The sequence below is a fragment of the Mesoplodon mirus genome (genome assembly GCF_964341445.2).
Source record: "Mesoplodon mirus genome assembly, chromosome: 2".
NCBI classification, from domain to species: domain Eukaryota; kingdom Metazoa; phylum Chordata; class Mammalia; order Artiodactyla; family Ziphiidae; genus Mesoplodon; species Mesoplodon mirus.
Genome location: NC_138977.1, coordinates 146,876,400 through 146,888,978, shown reverse-complemented (window position 1 = coordinate 146,888,978; position 12,579 = coordinate 146,876,400).

Here is a 12,579-nt window from a genome sequence, read left to right as displayed (position 1 = left end):
GATCAGCTCGGTGCTTTGTGACCGCCTGGAGGGGTGGGATGGGGAGGGTGGGAGGGAGGGAGATGCATGAGGGAAGGGATGTGGGAACAGATGTATGTGTATGACTGATTCACTTTGTTATAAAGCAGAAACTAATAAAAAAATAAAAAATAAAAAATAAATAAAAAAAAAAAGTTCAATGAGATGCAAGACAACACAGATAGACAACTAAACAAAATCAGGAAAATAATGCATGAACAAAATTAGAAGTTTAATAACAAAATAGAAGCCATAAAAAAGAACAAAATAGAAATAATGGAACTGAAGTGTACAGTGCCAGAATTGAAAAATTAGAGAGGTTCATTTTTTGCTTAAGTGAATATCAAAATAGAATTTATCATAGATGTAGCTTATTTGATTTTATAAGCCCCAGGTGTTAAATTTATTTTTGTTGATTTATATGATTTTATACCGAAATATAAATCAGAACTATATCTATTATAGATACTGTTATGTTGTTAGATGGTATGATATTTTTTAAAAAATATCAGACCTTATACATTATACACAGTGGGAAATATATATTATATGGCTTTAATGATGAATAATTTGAATATTAAATACAATACTACTTAGAAAAATAAAGTTTTAAAAACGTGCTTATTTGACATTGTAAAATAGACTCTGGATTGAAGTTTACTCTTCAAAAGTTGTTATTAAATCTATGTTCATACATTGTATAAAATCTTAATTAGTATATTCTCACTTTCAAAATTTTGAAACTGTGACTGTATTATAAATGAAGATATTAATTTTTGTTCTCCGTGCATTAAGAAGTTATAAAAGAATCTAATTTTTTTTACATCTTAGAAAAGCATTAAAACTTTAAATCTTCCTAAGGTTAAGCTCTTTTTATGTGGTGCTAATGATATTTTTCTTTACCCAAATCAGTAGATTTTTGAGGAGGTTACAGCGCTATAACTTCTCCCATTTTACTTGGAAAGCCTTCAAGTAAAGCTGTTGGCAACCCCTTCTGATGTGTCCCAAATTAAAAAAATTCTCTACAAACATAGAAGAGAAAGATTTTTCTTTTTTATCAGATAAGCATTACACCAGAATGTGATGTACAGCACAGGTACTCCACTAAGAGATTACAAAGACAGAAAGAAACTTACACTTTTATATAGCTAAGTAGATAAAAACCCATTACATACATGTTTTAAATATCAATAATTCTCAAGTAAAAGGACTTCACAGCATCATTTGTCACACCTGGTTCATCCTAAATTCAGTTGGTGGTTGGGGTGACTGTGTTAGCTTTATCCATGGAAAGTAGATTCCTTATATCTTTATGACAAGAGGTAGTTTGGAACTTGGATCGAGATGCCCAACAAAGTTAGGCTCCTATCCTCCTACAGAAATTGCAGTAAGGGGCACTATCTTCCCTAATGATTACATTTCAAAGAGATGGCCCTCAAATCCTTGAGAAAAGATATTCCTGAGTTGTAAAGCTGGAAAGAGGCTTGTGAAAATATTTACATATAAAAGGGGGAGAGAAAAAATTTATAATTAAAAGCTATTTAGATAAATACTCTAAGAAAAGAGAGGAGAGGGATCTTTGTAGTTGGGTCATCTGGATTCTATAAAGGTCTGGGTGAGTGGGTGGTCAGGGACCTAGAGGCAGGAAGAAGCCTGTCTAAAGTTTAGTCAAGCTAAGAGGAATATTGAAGCCCTCTTGGTAATATGCATCTTTGTACTTCAGCATCCTTTGCATGCAACATATAGATATTTCTCAGTTATTTTATATCTTAGTCATTTTTTATAGAAGTAAATTATTTTTATCCTGATTTTAAAACTTCTCTCAAAGCTACTATAATGTTGCTATAAATCTAAACCTAATGACATAATATCTTTATTTACTTTTTATTTTTGTTGACATTCATTTCCTGGATAACACCTGCTATTAAGCAAAGGCAAAGGCAGAAATCAGAGTAGGACTGACTATGTTATCTCTAAAGATTTATACCCAAAGGCACAATTTCAAAGCAGAAATTAAAAACTAAGTCAGAAACCACAAAATTCTATCTATCTAGGTATGTTTCATAGATTAATTAAAGCTGTAATTAAGATACTTTTTCTTTCTTTCTTTCTTTCTTTTTTTTTTTTTTTACTAAAACTGGAAAAGACCCTTACCTTTTCAGTACATACAACAGAATATATTTTGTTCTATGGCTGAAAGCAATTCAGGTAAGATTCACCCTAAGTTTACTTGGGTAATAAAGACACCCAAAGCCTAAAGATTTGTATTACTGAAATCTGAAACAAAAAATGTTTTTAAGATAGGCTGTTTTTATTTCATTGACCCAGTCATTCTTTTTCAGAATGACTTCTAAGTCCTTCATTTTAAATTTAGTTTTCTTGTAAGATTCCTGACACCTGAATTCGCATCACCAAGACGGCAACGTAGGCTGATTTTGACTGCACTCTTGCTCGCAAGAACTAAGAACTTTTCATGATCAAGACACCACTGAGAGAGTCCTAGAATATAGGCGTGAGACTGAAACGCCCCCTGCACCACAGAGACCAAGAGAGGCTGCATTAGAAGGCTAAGAGAAGCCCCTACACATTGATCACTTTGCTCCTCCCCAGGCCTGTGCAACACCATGCTGAGAAGTCTGCCCTGAGCTTAGAGTTTCTCTAGTGGGTAAATAGAGCTCAGTGTGAACATCCAGCTCCACAAGTGTTATAGTCTCTTTTTAGGAGCCCTCAGTCCAGTCTCACTCCATGGGAATTGCAGGGGAATCTCCAAGGCTTGAACACTGGGAATCTGATTGTGATGGAGAAGTGGGAGAGGCTTGTAACTACCAGCACGCAGATTTTAGCAGACCAAGTTCCTACCTGTAGCACTCAAATAGTAGTCCCAATCAGTGGCTTCATTCATCTGCAGAGTCAAGTCAATGGCACACTCTGACTAGGGAAATGGGCAGGGTACAGGTCTGCTTTAAATGAAGTGCCTTGTCAACGCTGGACCCTGGTCAGCTCTCAGCTAGACAGGGTAGCTGACCATAGCCTGGTCCACTGTTCAGTGTAACTCCTGGTCCTGTCTGAACATAAAGGCTAACAACAACACCTGGAAACTGCATATCCCAGCAATGCTCCAGCAGAGTAGAACAGATGGAACTGATCACTCACAGAGCAAAGTAAGTGGCACTGTTTGGTCATGGAACTAGGGGGGTGGGTCAGCTTGAGTCAAGACCACAAAGACCTATTCGAGCTACAGAGGGTTCCACAGCTCCATCCAGGCAGGGTAGCTAATTCCTAACCCAACTTCATTGCTGAGTGTAGATTTCAGTCCTGCCCAACCTGAAAGCCTAGCCAGAGCACCTGGAAATCTGTGAGGCTGAGCAATGCTTGAGCAGAGCAGTCCTGCAGGCAGAGTTGACAGACTTCACAACAAAGCTAGTGGCCATATTTGGGCAGGGAACTTGGGGTATGAGTAACGTGAGTCAAGACCACAAACAAAGAGCCTTGCTGGCTTGGAGCTAGTTCTTCTGCCAAGCACAGGCAGAGAAACATATTCATAATCCCACTCATTCCTGAAAAATCCTTCAACTCACCCAACCAGAGAATCTAACCAGAGCACATGGGAAGATGTGTAGTGCATACAGCAGCCCTTTTCACAGTGGCACTTGAACAGAGAGCATGACCTGTGGCCTTCCCCACTTGCACGGCAAAGCTAGTGGCCTCATCTGGCTAAGGAACTTAGTGCACAGTCTTACCTGATTCAGGTCTTCAAACAGTGAGCCATGCAGTCTTTGGGTCCCTGGCAGAGAAGACTCATACTACTCCTGAGTAGTACCCAGTTCTGACTGTCTACTAAACGTGACTAGAGAACACAGGCAACAACAGAGCCCATCCTACAGTCTTGTGTAGGGAACCAAGAAAGAATTTCTATCCATCTCTTCCCATCCAGCAGCAACCCCTCACCCCAATCTCAGAGCTCAGGCAGTGGCATCATCCAAAAATAGGCCCTAATAGCAACCTCTCCCAATCCAAGGATGATACTACATGACATGTCCAGAAACCCAAACTGAGCTAATCGGCAAAGAACAGTCTGCCAAAGCAAACCTTTAACATCTGAGAGAGAAGTTCACTTATTCAAATGTGCAGATACCAATGTAAGGAATTAAGGATCACAGAAAATCAGGTAAACATGACACCACCAAAAAAAAAAAAAATCTAATAAAGCTCTAATGACTCTAAACAAATGGAGATCTATGAACTTTCAAAGTTTTCAGAATTATCCTCATAAAGAAGTTTAGTTAACTATAGAACATTCAGGCAACGAAGTGAAATTAGGAAAACAGTGCATGAATAAAATGAGAAGTTCAGCAACAACAACAAAAAGAAATTCCAGACCTAAAATGAACAGGGGCTGAACTGAAGAATTCAATAGAGAGTTTCAAAAGCAGACTCAACCATACAGAAGAAAGAATTAGTGATCAAGAAGACACAGCATTTGAAATTATCCAGTCAGAGAAGTAAGGAAAAAAAAAGTATAAAAAAGAGTGAGAAGCATACATAACTTATGTAACACAATTAAAAGCAACAATATCTGTATGATGGGAATTCCAGAAGAGAAAGAGAAAGGGACAAAATTTATTAAAGCAATATTGGCTAAAACTTCCAAACCTGGGGAGCAAAATAGACATCCAGACCCATGAGACCCAAGGAATCACCAAATAGGCTGAACCTGGATAGGGCTACACCAAGATACATTATAATTAAATTGTCAAAAATCAAAGTCAAAAAGTTTTGAAAGCAGCAGGAGAAAAAGAAGTTACATACAATGAAACACCCATAAGATTTCAGGTGGACTTCTCAACAGAAACATTTCAGACCAGGAGAGAATGGGATGATGTATTCAAAGTATTAAAAGGAAAAAAAAAAAAGTCCAAATAGATTTCTACAGCCAGCAAAGTTGTTCTTCAGAAATAAAAGAAGGATAAAATTTTCCCAAACAAATAAAAGAGAAAGAATTCATGACCACTCAATCTGCCTTATAAGAAATATTAAGGGGAGTTCTTTAACTGGAAGTAAAGGGATGCTAATTAACATCCTGAAAACATAAGGAGGTAGCATAAAACTCACTGTTAATGATAAATATAAAGTCAAAGTTAAATTCTGTAATATGGTAATAAGTGGTGATTAATTCAATTACAACTCTAGTTTAAGAGTAAAAAAACATAGTAAAAATAACTATAACAACAATAATCTATTGTTGGTTACACAATATAAAATACCTAAACTGTAATATCAATACCTAAAATGTGAGGAGGAGAAGTAACAGTGTAAAGTTAGAAATGCTATTAAAGTTGTTAGTTTAAAATAAGGTGTTTTAAGATATTTTTGTAAGCCTCTTCATAACCACAAGGGAAAACTCTGTGGCAATAGCATAAAGGGAAATGATAAAGAAGTCAGCACACACTGATACCACAAAATACACACACACACACACACAAGACAGCACAATCAGACACAAAAAACAGTGGATTTAAAAAACGTTCAGAAAACGATTATAAAAATGGCAACAGTAAGTCCTTATCTATCAGTAATTATTTTAAACATAAAAGGGTTACATTCTCCAGTCAAAAAACATAGAATGCCTGAATGAGTAAAAAATGGAGATACATTGATATGATGCCTGTAAGAAGCTCAAAGACAAACAGATTGAGAGTGAAGGGATGGAAAAAAATATTCCAGCAAACAGTAACCAAAAAAAGCCATAGTGGCTACACTTACATCATACAAAATTACTGTAAACTAAGAATTGTAAAAATAAGACAAAGTTGCAGACATCATATTATATAACTTATAATAATAAGGGGACAATCCATCAGGAAGATATAACAATTGTATATATTTATGCACCTAAAATCAGAGTACCTAAATACATAAAGCAGAAAGTAACCGAACTAAAAGGTGAACTATATTTTGGAACACAATAAGAGACAGGAATATTAATAACACCACTCTCAATAATGGATACACCATCTAGACAAAAAATCAATTAGGAAAGAGTGGATTTGAAGAAAATCATAGATCATACACACCTAACAGACATATACAGAACATTCTATCCAACCACAGCAGAATATTTATTCTTCTCAAGCACTCGTGGAACATTTTCTAGAATAGACCATATGTTAAGCCACAAACAAGTCTTAGCAAATTCAAAAAAATTAAAATCATACCAAGTACCTTCTCTGACCACAATGTTATGAAAACAGAAATACTTGGAGGAAAATTGGAAAATTCACAATACACAGAAATTAAACAACACTCTCCTGGAGAACCAATAGATAAAAGAAATTAAAGGGGAAGTAAAGTATTTTGAGACAAACAAAAAGAAACACAAAACTTATGGGATACACCCAATGAAGTTTTAAGAGGGAAATTTATCGCAGTAAATGCCTACATTAAGAAATAAGAAAGATCCTAAAAAACAAACAAACAAAAAACCTAATTCTATGGCTAAAAAAACCTAGAAAATAGGAAAGAATGACTGAGACCAAAGTGAGCAGAAAGAAGGAAATAATAAAGATTAGAGTGAAAATAAATGAACTAGAGAACAGGAAAACAATAGAAAAGATTAGCACCACTAAGAGATGATTGGTTGAAAAGATAAATAAATTTGACAAAACTTTAGCTGGACTTGTCAAAGAGAGAGTTTATCCAAATCAACAAAATTATAGGTGAAAAGAAGATGTTACAGTTGATACCACAAAAATACAAAGAATCTCAAAAGGCTACCATGAACAACTATATACCAACAAACTAGATCACCAAAAACAAATGGAAAAATTCTTAAAAATATACAACTTATTAATAATGTATCAGGAAGAAAAAGAAAATGTGAACAGACTAAATATTAGTAAGGAGATTTTATCAGTAATCAGAGATCTCTCCACAAAGAAAAGCCAAAAACCAGATGGCGACAAAGTTTAATATCTATTCATAATAATAATTCTTTACAAATTAGACATAAATGAAATGTAGCTCAATGTAATAAAGGCCATATACAACAAGCCTACAGCTAACATTATACTCAATTATGAAAGGTTGAAAACTTTTCCTCTAATATCAGGAAAAAGACAAAGGTGCCCACTTTCACCACACATATTTAATATGGTAATCAAAGCCCTTGCAAGGTTTATCAGGCAACAAAAAGAAATAGAAGGCATCAGAATTAGAAAGGAAGAAGTAAAATTATCTATATTTGCAGATGCATGATTTTACATGTAGAAAATCCAAATGCCTCCACCAAAAAAACTGCTGAAGTAATCAACAAATTTGTTTAAGATTCAGGATTCAAAGTTAATATATGAATACAGGACTTTTTCTATACATTAAAAATAAATTATCTGAAAAAGTCATAAAGAAAATGTTCCCATTTACCATAGCATAAAAACAAGAAAATACTTAAGAACAAATTAAATAAGGTGAAATATCTCTACACTGAAAACTAAAAGATGTTAATGAAAGTAACTGAGAAAGACATAAATATATACAGCAGTATCCCATGTTCAGGATTGGAAGAATTAATATTGTTAAGATGTCCATACTACTCAGGGGGCAGAGAGAAGATGGTGGAGTAGAAGGACTTGAGCTCATCTCCTCTCATGAAAACAGCAAAATCACAACTAACTGATGAACAACCATTGACAAAAAAGACTGGAACCTACAAAAAAAAAGATATTCTATGTCCAAAGACGAAAAAGCCCCAAGAAGACAGTAGGAATGATGCATTCAGTTTACAATCAAATCCCATACACACCAAGTGGAAGACCCACAAACTGGAAAATGATTATATCAAAGAGGTTCTCCCACAGGAATGAGAGTTCTGAGCCCCACATCAGTCTCCACAGTTTGGGTGCCTGGCATTGGGAGGAGAACCAAGAGCATTTGTCTTTGAAGGCCAGTGGGGCATGATTGCAGGAAATCTACAGGACTGGAGGAAACAGAAACTCTACTCTTGGAGGGCATGCACAAGGTCTCATGTGTACCAGGACCCAGGGAACAATCAGTGACTTCATAGGAGCCTGGGTTGTACCAACCTGCAGGAGGGTCACCTCCTGCAGGAGGGTCACCTGGGGAGGCAGGGTGTGGCTGTGGCTCACTGTGGGGACAAGGACCCTGGTTGCAGAGATACTGGAGAGTACTCATTGGTGTGAACTCTCCTGGAGGTTGTCATTTTGACACCAAGACCTGGCCCCACCCAACAGCCTTAGGCTCCAGTGCTGGGATGCCTCAGGCCAAACAACCAACAGCCCCACCCATCATCAGACAGGCTGCTTAAAGTCTTCCTGAGCTCACAGCCACCCCTAAGCATACCCCTTGACATAGCTCTGCCCACCAGAGAGACAAAACAAAACTCCACCCACCAGTGGGCAGGCACCAGTCTCTCCCACCAGAAAGCCTGAACAAGCCTCTTGGACCAGCCTCACCCACCAGAAGGCAGACACCACAAAGAAGAGGAACTACAATCCTGCAGCCTGCAGAATGAAGACAACAAACACAGAAAGATAGGTAAAATGAGACAAAAGAGGAATATGTTCCAGACAAAGGAACAAGATAAACCCCCAGAAAAACAACTAAGTGAAGTGGAGAAAGGCAGTCTACCTGAAAAAGAATTCAGTGTAATGATAGTAAAGATGATCCAAGATCTCAGAAAAAGAATGGAGGCACAGATGGAGATGATACAAGAAAATTTTAACAAAGAGCTAGAGGATCTAAAGAACAAACAGAGATTAACAACACAGTAACTGAAATGAAAAGTACACTAGAAGGAATCAATATCAGAATAAATGAGGCAGAAGAATGAATAAATGAACTGGAAGACAGAATGGTGGAAATAATGGCTGTAAAACAGAATAAAGAAAAAAATGCAAAGAAATGAAGACAGTCTAAGAGACCTCTGGGACAACATTAAATGCACCAACATTTGCACTATAGGGGTCCCAGAAGGAAAAGTAAGAGAGAAAGGACCTAAGGAAGTATTTGAAGAGACAGTAGCTGAAAACTTCCTTAACATGGGAAAGGAAATAGCCACCCAAGCACAGGAAGTGCAGAGAGTCCCAGGCAGTATAAACCCAACGAGAAACATGCCAAGACACATTGTAATCAAACTGACAAAAATTAAAGACAAAGAAAAAATATTGAAAGCAAAAAGGAAAAATCAACACCTAACATACAAGGGAATTCCCACCAGGTTATCAGCTGATTTCTCAGCAGAAACTCTTCAGGCCAGAAGGGAGTGGCACAATATATTTAAAGTGATGAAAGGAAAGAACCTACAACCAAGAATATTCTACCCAGCAAGCATCTCATTCAGATTCGATGGAGAAATCAAAAGTTTTACAGACAAGCAAAAGCTAAGAGAATTCAGCACCACCAGACCAGCTTTTCAACAAATGGTTAAGGAACTTCTCTACGAGGAAAAGAAAAGGTCATGACTAGAAACAAGAATATTAGTAATGAAAAAGCTCACTGGTAAATGCAAACATACAGCAAAAATAGGAAAATATGAACACACAAATATGATACCAAAACTAGCAATAGTAAGAGGAGGGTACAAATGCAGGATATTGGAAATGCATTTTAAATTAAAAGACCATCAACTTAAAACAATCTTTTATATATATATAGACTGCTATATCAAAATCTCATGAGAACTACAATCCAAAAATCTACAATAGATACACAATTAGAAAAAGGAATCCAAGCATAACACTAAAGTTAGTCATCAAATCACAAGAGAAGAGAACAAAAGAAAGGGAGAAAAAAGACCTATAAAAGCAAATCCAAAACAATTAACAAAATGGCAATTAGAACATATGTATAGATAATCACCTTAAATATAAATGGATTAAATGCTCCAACCAAAAGACATAGATTCTGCTGAATGGATAGAAAAGCAAGACCCATATACATGCTGTCTACAAGAGCATCCACATCAGTTCTACAGACACATACAGACTGAAAGTGAGGGAATGAAAAAAGATATTCCATACAAATGGAAATCAAAAGAAAGCTGGAGTAGCAATACTCATATCAGACAAAATAGACTTTAAAATAAAGACTGTTGAAAGAAAGACACTACATATTGATCAAGGGATCAGTCAAAGAAGAAGATATAATAATTGTAAATATACATGCACCCAACATAGGAGCACCTCAGTATATAAGGCAAATCCTAAGAGCCATAAAAGGAGAAATTGACAGTAGCACAATAATAGTGGGGGACTTTAACACCCCATTTTCATCAATGGACAGAATATCCAGGCAGAAACTCAATAAGGAAACACATGCCTTATATGACACACTAGATCAGATGAACTTAATTGACATTTATAGAGCATTCCATCCAAAAGCAGCAGAACATACATTCTTTTCAAGTGCACATGAAACATCTCCAGGACTGATCACATGCTGTAACACAAAGATAGTGTTGGTAATCTTAGAAAAACTGAAATCATATCAAGCATGTTTTCTGACCACAATGCTATGAGATTAGAAATCAACCACAAGGAAAAGAAATATAAAAAACACAAACACATGGAGGCTAAACAATATGTTACTAAACAACTAATGGACCAGTGAAGAAGTCAAAGACAAAATTAAAAAATACCTAAAGATAAATGAAAATGAAGGGACGATGATCAAAAAACCTAAGGGACACAGGAAAATCAGTCATAAGTGGGAAGTTTATAGAAATAAAATCTTACCTCAGGAAACAAGAAATATCTGAAAAAAACAACCTAACTTTACACCTAAAGCAACTAGAGAAAAAAGAGCAAACAAAACCCAAAGTAAGTAGAAGGAATGAATCATGAAGATCAGAGCAGAAATAAATGAAATAAAGATGAAGAAAACAATAAAAAAAATCAATGAAACTAAAAGCAGGTTCTTTGAAAAGATAAACAAAACTGATAAACTTTTAGCCAGATTCATCCAGAAAAAAAGGGAGAGGACTCAAATCAATAAAATTAGAAATAAAAAGGGAGAACTTGCAACAGACACCACAGAAATACAAAAGATCATAAGAGACTACTACAAGCAACTAAATTCCAATAAAATCTACAACCTAGAAGAAATGGATAAATTCTTAGAACGTACAATCTCCCAAGATTGAACCAAGAAGAAATAGAAAATAAGAGCAAATGAATCACAAGTACTGAAATTGAAACAGTCATTTAAAAATTGCCTACAGAGAACCTTCAAGATGGCAGAGGAGTAAAACATGGACATCACCTTCCTCCCCACATATACATCAAAAATACATCTATATGTGGAACAACTCCTAAAGAACACCTACTGAACACTGGCAGAAGACCTCAGACCTCCCAAAAGGCAAGAAACTCCCCTCGAACCTGGGCAGGGCAAAAAGAAAAAAACATAGACAAAAGAACAGGGACAGGACCTGCACCTCTGGGAGTGAGCTGTGAAGGAGGAAAAGATTCCACACACTAGGAAGCCCCTTCACTGGTGGAAAAGGCTGGTGGGCGCGGGGGGAGAAGCTTCAGAGCCATGGAGGAGAGCGCAGCAACAGGGATGCAGAGGGTAAAGTGGAGAGATTCCCACACAGAGGATTGGTGCCAAACAGCACTCAGCAGCCTGAGAGGCTAATCTGCTCAACTGCCGGGGTGGATGGGAGGTGGGAGCTGAGGCTCAGGCTTCGGAGTTCAGATCCCAGGTAGAGGACTGGGGTTGGCTGCATAAACACAGCCTGAAGGGGGCTAGTGCACCACAGCTAACTGGGAGGGAGTCCAGGAAAAAGTCTGAAACTGCCTAAAAGACAAGAGACCATTGTTTTGGGGTGCATGAGGAGATTCAGAGCACTGCCTAAATGAGCTTCAGAGACAGGAGTGAGCAGCAGCTATCAGCACAGACACCAGACATAGGCATGAAAAGCTACCACTGCTGCTGCAGCTACCAAGAATCCTGTGTTCAAGGACAGGTTACCATCCACACCTCCCCTCTTGGGAGCCTGTGCAGCCCACCACTGCCAGGCTCCTGTGATCCAGGGACAACTTCCCTGGGGAGAACACATGGAGCCCCTCAGGCTGTTGCAACATCATGCTGGCCTCTGCCACCACAAACTCGCCCCACACTCCATGTCCCTCCCTCCCCCCAGCCTGAGTGAGCCAGAGCCCTGTAATCAACTACTCCTTTAACTCCCTCCTGCTGGTCAAAGAACAATGCCAGAAGGTGACCTACATGCAGAGGCTGGGCCAAATCCAAAGCTGTACCCCAGGAGCTGTGCGAACAAAGAAGAGAAATGGAAATCTCCCCCAGCAGCCTCAGGAGCAGTGGATTAAATCTCCACAATCAACTTGATGTACCCTGCATCTGTGGAATATGTGAATAGATAACGAATCATCCCAAAATTCAGGTGGTGGACTTCGGGAGCAACTTTAGACTTGGGGTTTGCTGTATGCAACTGAATAGTTTCTGATTTTTAAGTTTATCTTAGTATAGATGTTAGCACTTGTTATCAATAGTGGATTTGTGTATTGGTTTGGCTGCTCACTTCTTTCT